Source organism: Phyllostomus discolor, chromosome 7 (assembly GCF_004126475.2).
Source record: "Phyllostomus discolor isolate MPI-MPIP mPhyDis1 chromosome 7, mPhyDis1.pri.v3, whole genome shotgun sequence".
In the NCBI taxonomy this organism is placed as follows: Eukaryota; Metazoa; Chordata; class Mammalia; order Chiroptera; family Phyllostomidae; genus Phyllostomus; species Phyllostomus discolor.
Genome location: NC_040909.2, coordinates 97,520,690 through 97,539,732, shown reverse-complemented (window position 1 = coordinate 97,539,732; position 19,043 = coordinate 97,520,690). Strand labels below are relative to the sequence as shown.

Below are 19,043 nucleotides of genomic sequence, written 5' to 3'. Positions count from 1 at the left end.
TTCATCCTGAAACAAACATTTTGTAACATCTTATCTTCCACACAGAACATGTGAATGTTACTGAATTAATTCTGTTTAAAATCAATACATGATGTGTAGTCATAAGCATGAATAACGATGTTCAAAGAAAAGCAAAATGGCAAGAACAATCATTAAAATGCAAAATACTAAGAGCAGTTATTTATAAATATTAAACCTACAGGCAAGCTCTTCCTTCCTGAGTTTTCTTCTACCAATTTTCAAATGAGTACACTTTAATTATATGTTTTTGAAAAATACATAAAGCAAATATCCAGGTGCTCAAGCTCATACTACTCAGCTGCATACAAATTAAATCAACAATGAGATACCACTTTATATTCAAAATACAGGCAAAAATTTATAGTCATAAAGTACTGAGTGATGGTATAGTGATGCGTGCCCTGGTTTCCTGGAGGAAGGAATGCAAACTGTGCCACTAGGACTGGTTAAAGCTGACAGTTTGTACCTATGCTGTAATTTATCTACTTCACTTCTATGAAATTAAAGAAATACTTATAGGATGTGTATAAGGATATGTATATATATATATATATATATATACACACTCACTGCAACAGAGCATGTAAGAATAAACTTGGAAACAACATAAATGCCCATTCTTCTATGTAGGATAGCATATAAAAAGTGAACTAGAACTTCATGGATCAAAGTGGGTAAACTCAAAATCCAGCTGAAAACACAGTAATGGTATGTACTGCACATACTTAAATTTTATGTACTAATATTTAAATAAAGCTTAAATATATAAAACAACACTATATTGTTCATGGGTCCATTGATACAACGTATTAAATGACTGCAGGGAAAACAAACACCGAAGGCTGCCGTGCGGAGCACACGGGGGAGAGGCACAGGCGAGAGGAACACAGGTGTCGGGGGCTTTTCCCTACACTTTTCTATATGCTTGAACTATATCAAAATAATAATAATGCACTACCATAAGATTACATATTTTTAATTTAAACATCCATTTTAATTATAAAATAAAGGAAGGTGGTTTGAAAAACAAAATTTCTAGATTTTGACCAATTTTTAGATGTCATCTATTTGATTTTTCACCCTCTAATATTTTTATATAGGGAGTTACAAATCAGTTCTTTGTTGGATCTGATCTTTTAATAAATCACCTTTAAGCTCTAGAGGTCTACAGATTTGTCTTGAAGGTCAGCCTGGATAACGATTCTGCAAATAAAGGTTTTTAACACAGGTATATTTTAATTGATTGAAGTGGGAAAACCTTAAGTGAACTCTGTAATTGAAATGCCCCATAGATAATAAAACTGATTAGAATGGAAAGAATAGAAGCATAGAATTTCCCGTAATGATTTTTGAAACTCTAAGGAAGAGAGAAGACACCGTGTGAAAATGGAGTCTGTCATGCAAGCTGCTACCTTTAAAAATAAGTAAAATCCAAACTGAGGGTTCCATTCAATGTCTAAAATTACAAGGATCTATGTGCAGAGCAGATAAATATAGTTAAGAAGACCACCAGCTTTGCTAAAGTCTTAATGACATATTCTGTAATTTTATAAATGTTGTTAAGTTAGAGAAGTTGAATGAGTTGGGAAAAATCTTTTACACAAGTTTTACAATCACCTTTAAGGCATTGCTATAAGTCTTGATTTGCTAATTGACTTTTTGTATGTTAATAGGCTTGAATCTATTAACATACGCATTAAGTAATGCCTTAATGTGTTTTAGTGCTTTCATTTAATGGAACTACAACAGAGCACATATAGAAAACTATCCCTCCACTCATTAACATGCATAATAAACATCCACTTTTCTTTATCCTCCAATGGGTTTTAAAGAAAAGGATACTCGAACAATTTTACTCTCATAGAAACCTCTACAGAGAAAGAAAATCAAAGAGAAATATCCTCTGGCTAACTCTTCCCCATTATGGTTCAATGCATCATTCTTTGTAGGTTTTTTTATTATTGTATCTAATCTGTATTGAAAATAGAAAGAGAATGAGAACTGATTAAATACCTTTCTAATTTCAAACTAGCAATTCATTTCTTCTGCTTGAAAAAGAAACCATCTCTTTCTTTCAAAAAGAACTAGTTATTGAGATAGTACATTCATCAAAAGAATTTTTGATAAATGTTGGCTTGCCCAGGGCTGAGACTGTGGGACAGACACAAAATAATTGTCTTTAATCCTTGGCACCTGTCTTTGATCATTCCAGGCATAAATGATTCCTCCTATCTCTGACAAGTTAAGGCACATGTAACATTCAGTTTTGTATTGTACTATTGCAATAATATATCTTCTCTACCTCATTAGTAATCATTAACATTTGAGGAGTACCTTAGAACATTGTTAGCCGATGACATGCTCCTTTGATGAGGCAGTGCTGCAGCTTCAGCCAACTCCTCAAGGAGGAGGACAGCGACAACACAGCATTAGGCCCACGGTGTTGAGGAGACACACTGAATAGTCTCAGTTACAGGCAGTTAGGTAGCTGCCCACTATTGCCACTATAAGGGCTCAGGCAATAGGAACTGGGAACAGTGGGTGACAAAGCTGGAGAAAGCACATTCCAGGTGTCCTCCAGCGATGAGACCCTGGTCATTATCAAGCTGATTCATAATCAAGAGAATCAAAAGTCCCAGAAGATGCCTCACGTGTACACAGAGGCATCACAAGGGATGAATAGAAACAGGGTCACCAAACAAGCTGCTGGGCACTTCCCTGCTGTCTTCAGAACAGACTCCAGTTACTACTGCTTCTTTCCCAGCTTTACTGCCCTCTCTCTATGTCTTTATTCATATTCATGTCTTTCCTGCTCTCTTCCTACACTGTTCCTCTATGCAACTCTACCTTATGGTGTCCCTCACTTTTTGCCCTGTACTGTACAGTTTCTCTTCTGCTGTGTGGTTTCTCTGGCCTGCCATCCATGTAGTTTCCAATAACTTCTGGGCTTTTTCTTCCAACTGGGACACTTACTGAGTTAGACACACAGGGCTCTTTCTGCAGCTGCTGCTCCCTCATCAGGAGTCCTCTGTGCTCATTTTTCCTGGTGCTGTGTTCCATCCTCTCTGCTTCTGGAGTTCACATATATGGCTGGGAATTACCTGGCATGAGTTGACAGATACATGCCTAGCTCTTTAAAAGTCAGAAACTGTAACAGCCATTCGAGTTATGTTGAACCTTCTACGTTTGTCCCTCTGATTCCTACTTCCTGCTTTGATTCTGTTTACCAAACTAATGTCCTGTTACTTGAGCATAATTCTTTTAGCATGCCTGCTTGTTTAGCCCTTGGTGCTCATTCATTCACTCACTCATTCACTCATTCACTATTTTTGAAATTATTTGCTGTATCAGACCTGACACTTAGGTACTGAGAATCTGAATCACTGAAAACTAGATGGTCTAGTTAGGGGAAACAGGCCAAACGATGAATAAGGTACAGCACCTTATGGAAGGGGCCTGAGCGGGTAGTAGAGGATGTGTATTTGGCCCATCTTGGAGGGCCTAGGGATGCCTCCTAGAGGAAGAGACACGGAAGCTAAGCCCTGAAAGAAGGTTAGGAATGAACAAGGTTAAAGGGTAGGAAGTGGAAATTACAAGTACAGGAAGCCACATGTGCAAAGTGTAAAGGTAGAAAGAAACACATGTAAATCTGCCTGTTTGTTAGAGCATGGAATGGAAAAAGAATGTTTTATTTTTAAACACTTAACTCTTCATTGCTCACTTTACACCAATTAAAAATAAATAAGTATGTACTTATTTTCAGAATATGAACCATTGAGCACACACTTGTATTGAGAATATGAGTCATTAAGTACAACATTTAATAAGATTACAGTACTACAAGGATTTTTGATGATTCATTTGTCTGATCTCCCTAAAACTTTTGAGTTATTAACAGTTATTCTGTTTAAAACTTTAGTGAGGAGGAAAATGGGCCACTATAGGCCAAATGAATAACTTTTAACTTCATTCATTCATTTGATCATTGTGCAAATATTTATTGAGTTCCTACCATCGCTAAGACTTCTCTGATGATGTTCACTATACCACGGAGGAGAGAAAAAACTAACACTTAAACAAGTAAACAACTGAATAAATCATGAAGTACTCCAAATATAACCATTAAAGGCAAAGCCAAGCAAATGATCCATAAACCTAAGATCAAATCATATAAAAAAGTCCATTTACTAAAAATGCTGTAGAAATCGAACCAAACACTAAAACTTCTTTCTAATAAATGGCATTAGTTATGTTTCCTTTACAACATACTAAATAACCACAAGTCACAGTCTCACTTGCTAGAGTTGGACACAATTTATTAGGGATGACAAGCGGTTACGGTACATTGGTGAGAGGTAGCTTCTTGCAGGGGTTCTGCGCAGCTGTAAAGACTGGCTCTCATCCTCGTTCTGCCATTTTCCAACTGGATGGCTTTCAGCAGACTATTTAACCTTATAAAAATCTCATTCCTTTGTTCATAATATGAAGGTATAAATAAAAATAATGTTACTATAAACTTGTGTTGTTTTGAGGCTCAATATGAGTTAATTCGCATTAAGCAAGTCAAAGCATGTTAAGCTCTTGGAATAGTGCCTGCCCATTCTAAACATGTTAGCGCCTGCACTGTAATCTGTTAAAAGAACAGTAAAGACCCTTGATGTTCAGAACTATCATGAGGTTTATAAACTATTTCTGCGTTCCTACGCCCACAACAGCCATCATGAAAGAGCTATTCCCTGGTCTAAATTGTAAAATGCCGGTTTTGTTTTTTAAAATCCTTCCTGGTTTTCTTCTGATAGCAATTTTCTTTGACGTTAAATGATCAGGGAGTTAAGCACAAGCTGCTTGGGAACTTCCACCAGTAACAAGGCTATGTGTGTGGAGATGCCATGTGCAGACACACAGATGTTCGATGGAAGACTTGTGTGGGCCCTAGCCTTACCCTCACTTACCATCCACAGCATGAAGTTGTGGAGTGAGCAGCTGGGGCATGGCAGCCACTAGTCCTCTTGACTGGGTGAAGCATGGAGAATCTTGCCTCTGTTTGTTCTTCTTCCCTGGACCAGAGAGAGGCAGCAAGTCTGGGGTGTGTCTCTGCTCTGCAGATTCAAGTCTGCCCTCTGAGGCAGGGTCCATGGTCTAGCCTCAGGATCAGGATGTGTTAGTATGCCCACTTCACTTGCCTGCAGATATAGCTGAGCTACCTGCTCGAATAGCCTTCTTTCTATCAGTTAAAAAAACAAAAAGTGATATTTTGATTTCTATCTATCTATGCCTATGTCTCAATTGTTTCCAAACCAGATAACTAGAAAATAAAGAAAGGATGATATTTATTGCTCTCCTCCCATTCCAACACCTAGTTCTTTAAAAAAAAGTAGTTTTAAAGTGTAAAAATGTTATCTAAAATACATGGGAACTAGCAAAATGTAATCTCCCATGGGAACTGTCTTTGCACTATTTTTTGATAGTTTTCTTCCCTGAGATATTATAGGAAAGGCGAGTGGCAGCTGCAGGTATTATGCTGACCTGAACTGTCAAAGTCTCTCCAGGCTGCTCTCACATGCAGTTGGAGATCCCATGGCTACAACCAGCCACAGCCCTTGGAAACATGCTGTTGATAGTTTTTTTCATGTTCACTTTTCATTGTCATTTAATGGACATGTTCATGTCCGTTACCATTTAGTCCCCTTACTCCCCCCTCCCCACCACAATCACCACACTGTTGTCCATATCCATGAGTCCTTTTTCCTTTTTGCTTAATCCCTCCACCTTCTAAACTCCCTTAGCTGTCATCCTGCTCTCTGTCTATAAGTCTGTCCTCATTTTCCTTGTTAGTTCAGTTTGTTCATTAGATTCCACATGTGAATAAACCACATGGCATTTATCTTTCTCTGACTGGCTTAGTTCACTTAACATAATATTTTCCAGGTCCATTCATACTGTTGCAAAGGGTAAAATTTTCTTCTTTTTTATGGCCAGTAGTATTCCATTGCATAAATTTCCCATAGTTGTTTTATCCACTCATCTACCGATGGTCACTTAGGCAACTTCCATATCTTGGTGATGCAAATATTATAATGATATGTAAATTAATTTATGTTTATTAATAAATGTGAGAAAATGAGTGAGATGAACTTTTACACTAGCAATTGACCTTATACCTTAAAGCATGATTCTTCAGCAACACAAATGCAGCTGACAGTTTTTTCTCAATGTTCAGTGTAAGGACAGTTTGCACCTGAGGATCTTCAGGTACACTGTGTAAGAGGTGCTGGCCTCAGCACTGAGCATCTCTCACAAATTATATGTTCTGCTACTCACATCTACAAGAAAATGTTTAATTTTTTGAGTTAATGCATAAAATGCAAATATGGGCTCATTTCTATCTATGTGTAACATGTAATTGAATAAAACTTCTTCTTTTGGCTTACATAGCATTTTGTACCTTATCAACCACCATTAAAATGCATTAAATGTCTGTGATAATGATGCACAATTGACCCTCCCAGGACCACAGCATTCCTAATCATGTCTAATTTCTGTCTGAAAATAAAGGACAGCTTAATTATAAAACTACTGACTTCAAGTCCTTTGAGTCTTTTTTTAAAAAGGAGAAGAATATTAATTAGTTCAACTCTCAGTCTTATAAACATATGTACTTTTCTTGAGAAACTAGCAATGACACATTCCAGCCTTTCTTCCACTTGTGCGCCGCAGATTGAACACCTAGGCTTGAAAAGCTGGGGGTATTCTGGCTGCTTTTTCATTTGTTATCTCCATAGTATAAATTCATAATGTATTTTAATATGTTTACTCTTAAAACAATGAAAATTAGAAACCTAGTATTTAACCAGCCCTTTACAATATAGGTGCAACCTACAAAGAACAAAGAGCCTGATGACGTCTGTATGTGTCAAAGAAAAAGACTCGGTGATATGTTATCATCTACAAACAGTTATAACTATACAGAACTAACAAATAATACACTTATTAGCATTTTAAGAGTGCAGACCATACTTTAATTTCTGAGGAAATTAAACCCCTTTCTTTTTCTTATAAACTCTGCTGACAGTTACCAGAGTTTGCCGACAAGGGGACCAGGACAGGTGAGAGCTGAGGATGGAGGGAACTGGGCAGGCCCTGAACCAGGGTTAGGGGTCTGGGCTTCAGTTCACAGGCCTGTATTGTCTTATGTGCCTTTCTTGGAGCAGTTGACAGATGTTTTGCCAATCAAAAGAATTTTATTATCAGATAATTTGGGAATATAACATTACTTGGAAAAACAAAGAAATGTCTGTATTCCGGAACTTCTAAGAGTCTTTAATATACAAATGAGTATTTTTCAGCACCAAGAATTTTGAATATACTCTACAGAATTGCTAGTTTCCTTTTTACTATCAAATCCTTTGTGTGTGTGTGTGTGTGAATTGTGCAGGTCCACTTATAGATGGACTTTTTTCTTTTTTTCTTTCTTTTTTAAGATTTTATTTATTTATTTTTAGAGAGGGAAGGGAGGGAGAAAGAGAGAGGGGAAGAGAGAGAGAGAAACATCAATGTGCAGTTGCTGGGGGTCATGGCCTGCAACCCAGGCATGTATCCTGACTGGGAATCCAACCTGCGACACTTTGGTTCACAGCCCGCGCTCAATCCACTGGGCTACGCCAGCCAGGGCATCAAATCCTTTTTTTAAGAGAACATTTTTTAATAGAACTTGGTGTCACAAAATGTATTAAATACTTTAAGTACATTTAGGCAAATGGGACACATTTAGAGATTTGAATCTTAGAGTGACGTGGTTTGATTTGCATGTAAGACAGATCACTCTGGTGGCTGTGGGAAAGAGGCTTGGTGACCCTGGAGTCTGTCAAGACAAGATGATTAAGGTCAGAATGAGGCAGTTGTAGTCAGGAAAAGAGAGGAAGAAAGACTAAGAGACATCTAAGAGAAAAATTTGGCAGGACTTGGCCATTAATGTGGTAAGTGAGTAGATCAAATCTACCTCCCAAATTTGACATTTAGGTGACTGGGGGAATATATGTGCCAACATGATAGAGAATAGCAAGATAGAGTAATGGGAAAGAGACATTATAAGGAAATATGCAAACACATGTAAATGACAATTTATAAAGTTCTTTTACACTCATTATTTTATCCAAAACTCATAGCAACTCTCAGGCATAAACAATATACATAATTTTTCTTATTTTCATGATGAGAAGAATGGTATCGGCATTTTAAACCACTCCCTAAAGTCAGCTAATACCACACATATCATAATGTGAGGGTTCCACTCCACCCCTCGAATCATCTCTCATTGAAAAGATAATTTTGCTATATTCAAGTTCTTTGAAAATTTCTTCAAGGTTCAGGAATTGTATGACTGTCTTTTGAAGAAATTGCATTAGCTTGAAACATTCACAACCAGCCCTAGTTGAGAGGCTTCTGGAGCTCCACTGGACGAACCAACAGAAAGAAGGGCCAAGAAATAGAACTGGGATTTAAGATGAATTCTTCAGTCTGTGCACCTGCCACTGTTGGACACTACAGTTCTCAAAGTTTTAAAAAGAACTTCCCTTATATATTTATGACTTAAGATAAAATGTATAGTAGCAACCTCATACACAGAAACAAAAACTACTGAATTTTAAAGAATTTATTTGAATGTAGAAATAATGGTCTTAAAAAACTTCATACAATAATCCCAAAATGGCTCTACATGTTAAAGATTCATGCAAAGCATTTGAATTAAATTGTTTCATGTGAGAAAAAGTAGTTTTGCTAATATACCATATAACTGCATATGTGATTTGAAGTATGCATCAGTAATTAAAATTATAAATTAATGCTATGAATAAGCCATAGACTTTTATCTACATCTCTAAGTTACATGCTTAGACTGGCCGAAATAGTAGTTCTTCTTACTGAGAAAGAGAGAATCATCCTTCACGCTGAGTTTCCTTCCATTCAGGCTTATTTGACGTTTGGATCCCACCCCATTTTTCATTGCCACCTCTGTTTCCATTGACTCAGGAGATGACTGATCAAATCCTCTCAAAGCTGAAATTGGGAAGCCAAGGACGACCTTGGAAGCAAGGGAGGCAGTGAATTAATGTGGAATTAAGAATGACATATACAGTACTGATTCTAAATCTTGTCATGAAAGATTCAAACTTTGCTTCTGCAATTGGGAGGAACAAGGTTTCCAGGAAATGAAAAGCTATATGTCATAAAAATGCTGCTGTGGCTTGAGGTGTTTGCAGGGAAATAGTATGGTGGCGAGAAAAGAGCCGCGGGCTCACGGGCAGCCTCTACAAGAGACTCGCCCCCTTTGGGAGACAATTCTTCACGGGTCTCTCACATTTCTGCACACCTTGGCAGTGAGGCACTGACTGCCACTTATTCTCGACGGTGTCTTCAAAGATGTTTGATAGCAAATAGCCTTTGAAGATGGAGACAGTGTCTTCCTCCGGAGAAAAGGATAGGTATATTTACTCCCCGATATAATAAAGATAAATCTTGCAGAGGGAAGGTCAGACATGCATTTCGCCCACTGGAAAAGATTCAGAGCCCTGAAACTCTGGCTCTTCTCCAGCAGTCTCTCCTGTAATGCAACACACTGCACATGGATGTGTCCCATGGCAGTCTCTGTGTCCCCTGGTGGGAACTGAGGCCAGGCTTCTGGGTGCACAGATGCTAATGCACTGGCTACTGTCATTCTTGTGTATAATGAACTGTCTTTAACCTCTTACCCAGAAGTCTTGGGTCTTCTACCAGCATCCATGACACTGTGACTAGCTAATTTGCTCATTTGCAAGTAGGGTGAAATCTCAGACCCTTCAGAATTTGTGAAATTTTCTGCATTCTCTTCTTTGCTTATCTAGAAAAATAAGCTGGGGGCTATATGATCATTAGTCCTCCTTCTGGCTTGGTCAGTACACATAATTTATATTAGGATTATGAAAAACCTTGGCAAAAATAGTGCCTATTCTTTTATTATTTAAAAATTCCTAAAGTTGACTTTCCCCAAAAATCCCACATCAAACACTATGAGTTTTGTTTCCTCACTAAAAAAATAAAAATCAAGGACCTGAACAACTGGCTTTATTCAGTTAAAACTTCAGCTCTTAAATGTATTGGATGGAGTTGTAACCAATCTCCTCTCAAATCCTTCATGCTCACTCACTTCCTTTAAGAAGTCATTCAATTGTAGCTTTAGTTTTGAAGATTCAACAGCACCTGAAAATGTCTATTAACACCATTCCTATGAAATATTAAACCAGTTAGTCTATTTGCATATCTAAATTTTGTCTTTGTGGCTGTTTTAATTCCAGTGATGTTAGACACAAGAAATGTTACTTTCCACATTTGATAAGAAAAAGTATTCACTCACATTTGGCAAACATTTCTCTATAGGAGTAAAAAATTTATTAATTCATTAACAAGTATTTATTGAATTGCTATTATGTTCCAGAAACTGTCACAAAGTTATGATATAAAAATTAATAAAACAAGATTACTGCCTTCAGAAAGGGCCCAATAAAATATCGGAGTCTGTAATGTACTGTTATACCCTATAGCTTTAACTTCCTCAGAAACAGAAAATATACCATTCAGACATTAACAAAAATTTTTGAATAACAGCTGAATGAATGAATACATGGATATTAAATGACTAAATACAAGTCTGCAAGCTGTGCAGAATCCTGGCTGTGCATCAAATATATGCTTTGGCAGCCTGGGGATTTCTGAAACCATTTCAGATCAGTAGTGCTAATGAAAACTCATTTCTCTGCAGAAAGAAGAATTTAAATTCTAATTGCATTAAAATCCCTGGGCTATTACTTCTTACTAAGAATGCACATAGAAACTATTAAACTATACTTAAACTAACCCTGTCATAGGGTTGACTCTCCTCTCCCTTTTTAAAGCAGACGTTTGCCTGAGGGTCTATGCCAATGCACCATTAACCCTCGTCTGAGATCTCCTAGGCTTGATGCCAGAGGGCTACCTGGACTGGACTGGATTGTACACTGAAGTGGTTTTGTGGTGTTCATCCTAACCAGACAGACTATACTGCATCCAGGGATTAGGCTGTTGATCTGATCTCAATGCTGATCAAGTCATAAGAAAATAGATAGACTCTTGTTCTTCCTCATGGTGGAGAACCCCAAATCATCAATCTGCCTCACTGTCCTGAGATCGGGAAGTCTCAGTCCTTGAAGCTAGAATAGAGTTATTATCATGTACTGGCTGTTGGTAAAGGTCTAAATCCTTGATATTTTTATCATTAATTCATTCCATCCACAATTACTAATGTGGAACCTATCCTATGGGAGCCACTGCCTTGGAAGGAAAGTGCTGAGAATGCAGCTAAGATGAATGGAGTCTTTGTGGACCTGAGGCATCTACCTCCAGTGCAGACAGGAGAAAGGCCTGTTCCCTAGGAAGGTGACATACGATGTCCTCATGGCACCTGGAAGTTCAGTTAAGATTTAGGCAGTGTGAGAGAAAAAACAGCTGTTTTCTATCTGCTTCTTCAAGACGTAGATCAAATGTCAGTTATCTTTAACATTTGGGGCAGGATGATGGGTTAGGCCATTGAAGAAGATGATGCGCAGCTTCATCCTTTTCCCTCAAAGGCTCCTTCAGAGCATCTGACTGGCTCGCCCATTTCTCAGCCTTCTTTTCTGCTCATCTTTGTTAGTTCATTCATCTATTTCCTAGCTCCCGTGGAGGCAGAGAAGATGTTACCTCTTTCTACAAAGCCCTTTGAGTTCGATAAATAGATCAGAATCAGCATAAGTGCATAAATGGTCTAAGTGTTATAAGAGAAATATGTGTAGATTGCTAAAGGGAGGTGGTATTTCTATCCGGCTGTTGGAAAGGCTTTAGAGAAGATCTTGATTAGAGCAACGAGAGAAGAGTGGGTGCAGATGAGGAGGTGAGAAACCAGAGCTGGAGCTTGGCAGCATGAAGGTATGAAATAGAGATATCTCAGCACCTACAGTTCCACCCTCACCCACCTTCCCTAAACATCCCAACTCTGGTAAGAAGTCCGACTTATCCCAGTAGCATAATTCTCTCTTCCTAACATGTCCTCTCTCCAATTCTTAGATTGTGGTTCTGGTCCATCTCCCTGTCTGGTAAGTGTCTCCAGTTTTCATGCCTGGTCTTTGACCAACCCAACTTCATCCTTATTTATTCATCCATTGCATGTACTGACCCAGCCCACGAGGAAGATCCCTGTCTCCATCCTGAAATGTGACTTCTGCAACCCTGCTTCTTCCATGCTTGTACACAATATCCACATAATATTTCACAGTAAATACATCATTATTTTTTGATGATGCATCTATTCTGAAGAGTTGAAAGGTAATTTCTATTAGGTTAAGTTCAATAGAAATGAATATTTAACAGGTATTTGGTAAACCACAAAAACTATTCTGGGAAATCTCATGTTTATCATATTATTTGGTTGCTCTCACATCTCTTTAATTTAGGAACTATAGTTTATATTTTACAAATCAGATACCTTGGGAGGGAGAAATTCTAGCTTGCCCAAAGACATACAGCTAGTGAGTGACTGAGCCAAGGTTCTCCTTCTAGTATCTCTAAATAAAAGGTATTTCTCAAAAAACTCTATTTGCCACTAAATCTGTCTCTATCTATATATCTATATATCTTGCCTCTGCTTGATCACTGTCAGTGATGAAAAGCTCACTATTCTCTAAAGCAACATGTTTTGATATTTTTATTATGATTAAAATATACGTGATATATGCAGTGCTAGGAAGAAATGAGCTATCAAGCCATAAAAAGACATGGAGGAAACTTAAACGCATATTGTGAAGTGAGAAAAAAAAGCCAATCTGAAAAGGCTTGGTATGCACTGTATGATTCCAAATATATGGCACTCTGGGAAAGGCAAAACTATGGAGACAATGAAAAGATTAGTGGTTTCCCAGGGTAGGGGTAGAGAGATGAATTGTCAGGGCAGGTAAGATTTTTAGAGTACAAATACTCTGTATATTATAATAACAGATACATGTCACTATACATTTGTCCAAGCCCACACAGTATACAACACCAAGAGTGAACTGTCAGGTAAACTATAGACTCTGGGTGATAATGATGTGTTGGCATAGGTTTATCCTTGGTAAAAAGAAAAATGCACCATCGTGATGAGTACTGTTGATGATGGGTGAGGCTATGCATGTGTGGGGGCAGAGGATACACGGGAAATTTCTATATTCTCTTCTCAGTTTTGTTGTAAATCTAAAACTGCTCCCTAAATATAAAGTCTTTAAATAAAAGAAACAAAATACATACAGACATAAAATTTACCATTTATAAATGTGCAGCTAAGCATCATAAAATACAATCACATTGTTTGTAACTATTACCACTGTCCGTCTCCAGAACTTTTCATTTTCCCAAATGAAACTCAACAGTACCCACTCAACAGTACCCACTGTTGCATCCCACTCAACAGTAACCTCCTGTTCCCCCTCTCCACTCAGCTCTTGGAAACCAACATTGTACCTTCTTTTCTGCCTCTGTGAATTTGACTACTCTAGATACCTTACATATAAGTTGAATCATATGATATTCTTCCTTTTGTATATAACATATTTCATTTAGTATTTCAACATTCATCCATGTTGTAGCAATTACCAGAATTTCATTCTTCTTTAAAAAGTATTTAATAACATTCCATTGTATTTATATGTCACACTTGTTTATCCATTCATCAATCAATGAACGTTTGGGTGTTCCCATCTTTTGACTATTGTGCATAATGTTGCTATGAACACAGGTGTTTAAATATCTCTTTGATAGGATGCTTTCCATTCTTTTGCTATATATCCAGAAGTGGAATTGCTATGTGGCAATGTGGTGTTTAAATTTTTTGAGGAAGTGCCATATCATTTTCCACAGTGGCTGTACCGTTTTACATATTTGCCAGCTCCGCACAGGAGGTGCATAAGGCAACATGTTTTGTTCACACCAAATTACATGTAAATGTTAATATGTCAAGAAAGGTTGTTCCCATGTCAGAACATAACTCCAAACTTCAAGGAAGTAAGAACATGGAGGGTTAATGTCTCTTCAGGTCCTGGGAGAAGAGGGAGGGAGGCCTGGGACACACATTAACCAGATAGATCCGGCTTCACTCTTCGGGACTGGGGTGGGCTGAACAGTCATCTTCTGATGAATGGCAGGAACTTCACTGACCCGGTCACTGAGCCTACTTTCTCTCCCTAGGTAAACCCAGCCAGTTTTCTTGCATGTTTGATCCTGTTGGGACCCAGGGCCTATTCCAGTCACATGGATAGCTTTAATGTTGGTGCCCACACCAAATTTCAGCCTCTGCTTTTCCAATCACACCTTTCCTAAAGCTTCATCTTTCCCTCAGCTTTTCCTAAATGTTGTGTTTATACTCAGCTTTACCCACTAAGTGTGCACTGATTTCTACCAGTTGAACAACCTGTAGTCTGTCTTCTCTGACATCTATGCTCAGTTCTAATCTTTACTTATCCACTTAGGTTTTTGCCCAAACCTAGGCATTAACTTTCCTGAATCCATCCCTTGTTTCAATGTCCCCAGCCTTAACTGCCCATCTAAAGCGGAGCAGCCTGCTCCAACAGTAGTGAAATAAGGTCTTTTTTACAATCCCATTGCTGCCTTTCTATATAAAGGCATCTGGACCAGGCTTGTGCACACAGCCTCAGATGCACAACTAAGTAGGACAGAAGAAATATAATAATGTTGCATTTTGAGAGATAAAATGGGAAATAATATGAGGCTCAGGGAATACTCAGACCTCTTCCTTGTCCCTATGGAGTTATTTATAAAATGATTATTGCTAGAATTACATATTTCAGGTCAGGTGTGTTCGAGTCATTGTTCATTCAAGGACTACATAGCCTCCATCCAAAGCAGAAGAGAACACCACTTCCACTAAGCTGAAACAGAAAGTCTGAAAATAGAGAGGAGCTATCTAAGAGCATGTTGAATGGGACAAATGGGTTCTGGCTCATATTTTTTTGTTAGCTCTGCTTTTTGGATGAGCAATGAGTAAATAAAATTATTTTTCTTGTGTTTGAATACAGTCATCATACTTAATTGTTTCAAGTCTAATATCCCCAGTGGTTTCAATAGCTTCTCAGACATGGTTTTCAGTCTCCTCAGATGAAAAAAATTCTAGTTTATTAGGGTCTATCTTGAAACACACAGCCTGGAAGCGAGCCATATCCTCCAGATAAGGACTACTCGGTGGGCAGTTCTGGTCCCTTGAGCACTGTGTACCCAGAGAGTTGACTAAGACCGTGTTTGCTGTCTTTAGGGCCAGAGTCACAGTGGGTCCCATACAAACCATGAGTAGCTGGTACATCTGGCTATTTACATGTTAATGTTGATAAATGTAATTCCCTCATCCTGTGCTTTGGAGGTTGATTAAAAAATATATCATCTTCTCGTTTTCTTTCCATTATGCAATCCAACAGAAATATTCTTCCATTTTGTTAATGTCATTAAATGTACCTGCAATGCCTAAAAGGCCATATAACATACAGATTTGATAAGTATGCTTTCTGAGATTAGTAATCCTAAAAAAGAAAGAAAATCATTTAAGTTGGATGGCTTATTTTTATTGAACATAGTGAGATGTTCTAGTGATTACTACATTCTTTTCAAAGAATTCATCTTATATTCCTGTTTAGTAACCCTCTGCTGGATATTAAAAGTATAATAATGTATAGTCACTTAAGCTTATTTTTTTCTCAATTTTGAAAATTAGGGTCAGGATTGCCTATCTCTAATAGCCTAGTATGTTCACAGACAATGAGATTTCTAAACAACAAAAAAAATACTGACAATGAATCTAAAACCATGTCCTCAAACCCTTTTAAGACCTAAAAATTCTTCTGTTTGAGATTTGACTGATTTAAACAACTAATCACTATGTTCATTACATATAATTCTTGGCTATTTATAATAGTGAAGACCTGGAAGCAGCCCAAGTGCCCATCAGTATGTGTAGAGAAAAAAGCTACAGTACATTTACACAGTGGAATACTACTTGGCTGTAAAAAAAGAAGGAACTTTTACCTTTTGCAACAGCGTGGATGGATCTGGAGATTATTATGCTAAGTGAAATAAGCCAGTCAGAGAAAGACAAATAACATATGACTTCACTTACATGCAGACTCTAATGAACAAAATAAACAATCATATAAAATAGAAACAGACTTATAGATACAGAGAACAGACTGAAAGCTATCAGAGGGGAGGGGTATTGGGGGGCTGAATGAAATAGGTGAAGGGATAAGAAAAAAACTCACAGGCACAGACAGCTGTATGGTGATTACCAGATGTAAAAGGCAGGGAAGGAGATAGAGGAGGGTATGGGGGGGGCTAAGTGGTGACGGAAGGAGACTGGACTTGAGGTGGTGAGCACACAATACAATATACAGATGATGTATTATAGAATTATACACTTGAAACATATATAATTTTATTAACCAATGTAACCCCAATAAATTCAATTAAAAAATAAACAACCAAGTACTTTTTCACTGTCTAATCCCTATGTAAATGATAGTCTCCTTCTTCCAATTTCAAGTTTAATAAAACAGAAATAAAGAGGAGGTTGTTTGTAAATTCATGCTTATCTATCCCAGAAATGAGCCTATCACAACCTTCTTGTTATTTTTGCTCCAACGAGCTTTGCAAAAATGTTTAAGTCCTGTAGCATTTTTCAAAACCTCTCCCCATTCCAGGTGTCAGACTGCCATTATTTTTAAGTGTTTGTTCTTTTTTAGGAATCCTTAGTTATGCAATGTTCCTTTGATCTTTTTATGCATATCTCCTTTCAGAGAGTTGATTTACTAGGGATATACTTGTATTCCCACAAAATTGTTTACTTTTTGATCTTCATTGGCATCATTTTTAATTAGTCAGGATTTGTTTTTCAAAACTCAACCACTCTCAGATAACCTCTCTTTTTAGAATCTTTGAACATAAAAATGCATCTATATTTGCTGAACTTTGCTCTTGTATTACTTAGAAGAGCCAGAACTCATATCTGGAGATGCCCATAAGTTTTCTTTTCTCTCCAGTGTGACTTCTAAGTCAATAGCATCAGGGACTCCTAACTGTCCCACAAGATCTAAAGCACCAATGTATTTTCCTCTTCAAATAGAATTAATTCAACAAAAGTTTCTGTCTTCCTTCATAGAAATGTCATTTTAAGTTATGCAGTACATAGATAAGCCAAGTACTCTGCTTTTAGAGAATTGAATTTACAGTATATGTCTTCACATAAAAATCCTCAGTTACTATTCTATCTTCCAAAACCAACTTAGTATTTGTTAAGGAAAGTGTCACTTGTAACTATATCCATCCACAGAGGATATTATTCAGTTCAAGAATAGGTGCAGTTGTCACTTGTCTAAATGTCCTTGGTTCTCCTATTGTATGTTATCACTCATTGTTAGAGTTTTTAGCTGCACTATAATAAATGAAAGATGAACCGGGGTGTTATTGTATATCATTCATTTGCTCCTGGAATAAAGCAATGAGCAGTTATTGTGCGCAACTGAAACATTGTGTGACTGGTCCCTGAACAACTGTACCCTGTGATTCCTCTGAGCCACAGGGAGCTCATTCTAAGTCTCATGGTCTGTACGGTCTGATGAGTCCACCAAGAACTGCTAATGTAGCATAATGTGACTCACACCACCCTTTCTGTGGCACATGGAACATGTAACATCAAAGTAAAAGCCTCTGACTCAGCAGTAGCCAAGTCTTGCCATTTCCTTACTTTCTAAAGTGATGGGGACTGATTTCAAACCTTCAGAATAAGAAGACTAACCATCCCCTTCACACAAGAATCAGTCACTTCTATGTGTGTATAATTTTAAAGCCTCTGTACATGTGATTAATTATTTTCAAGACCATTTTAATGAAAGAAAATAGGACTTGTTTAAATAGTTGAATTACATTTAAAAATAATTAAATTTCACATGTTATTGCCTAATATGGTATAGTACACAATTCCAAATTTCTTAGTATGCCACCTGTTTAGCAAACCGGAAAACTGACTTTGGTCAACACATACAGGCAACTGAGTTGCAGGATAAAAAATATAGCAATTACAGCTATAAAATGCTTATTAGATCATCCAGTTCCTGCCTTCCAACTGCCAAATCATAAGGAAAAGCAAAATGTGGAGAAGATAAAATAAAATGCACCATTCTCAATTTAAAAACCTACATATAAATGTTAAACTTTCTGTTTGAAAAAATTTCTAAAGCTGAGAGTAAGCTAATGTTCTCATTTTTAAAATGCTTTTTAAAGGATCTTCCCCATTGTGAATACAACTTTGAAATGTCACAAGTATGACTATTGTTGTATTAACAATAATTCAAAACACAGACACCTAGGAATATAGTACACACATGCATTTTGTATAATATGTGTACATAATGTGCATAACTACATGTTGTACTTATGTACAGTATATTTGCCATTTATATCAACTGTTTTAAATAGAAGTCATAGAAACTGGGCTACTTAACATTAACATTCCTATAACTCACCTGAAAATGTGCTTTATTTATTTGGTTTCCAGCAGAATCCATCAAGTTCCAGCTCAAGGACAATGACACCCCAGACACCATTACTACAGACTCCACCCACCAGCCTGGCTGTCAGATATATTTCTGAATTTCAACAATTAATCCATACTTTCATGTCAAGATGAAAAGCCTTTATAAGTCATTTTTCTTTCCTTAATCTTATTTTTATAATTCCCCAAATTAAGGATATTAATGTAAAAATACCAAGCAGCACTTGGACACTAATTATACTTTGACCACAACAACCCCCATCATCATCTATAAAGAATCAACACGTGGCATCTGCACTACAGCAACTCTGCGCTCACTTTCAAAAGCTAGTCTGTGCAGGCAACACACTAAATATCAGTTTTAAAACATTTTTTTAAAAGAAGGTAATGG

At 37.3% G+C, this 19,043-nt stretch overlaps 1 protein-coding gene and 1 non-coding gene across 4 annotated transcripts in view; both read right to left on the bottom strand.

The window, feature by feature from the left end:
• The window catches only part of NKAIN3 (sodium/potassium transporting ATPase interacting 3), a 536,750-nt gene that overhangs the window by 432,691 nt on the left and 85,016 nt on the right, over positions 1 to 19,043 (bottom strand). The gene's annotated exons all lie outside the window — the stretch shown is intronic.
• Positions 5,505 to 5,635, bottom strand: LOC114514951. Its single transcript, XR_003686168.1, has one exon. It is a non-coding gene; the product is annotated as a small nucleolar RNA SNORA44 (small nucleolar RNA).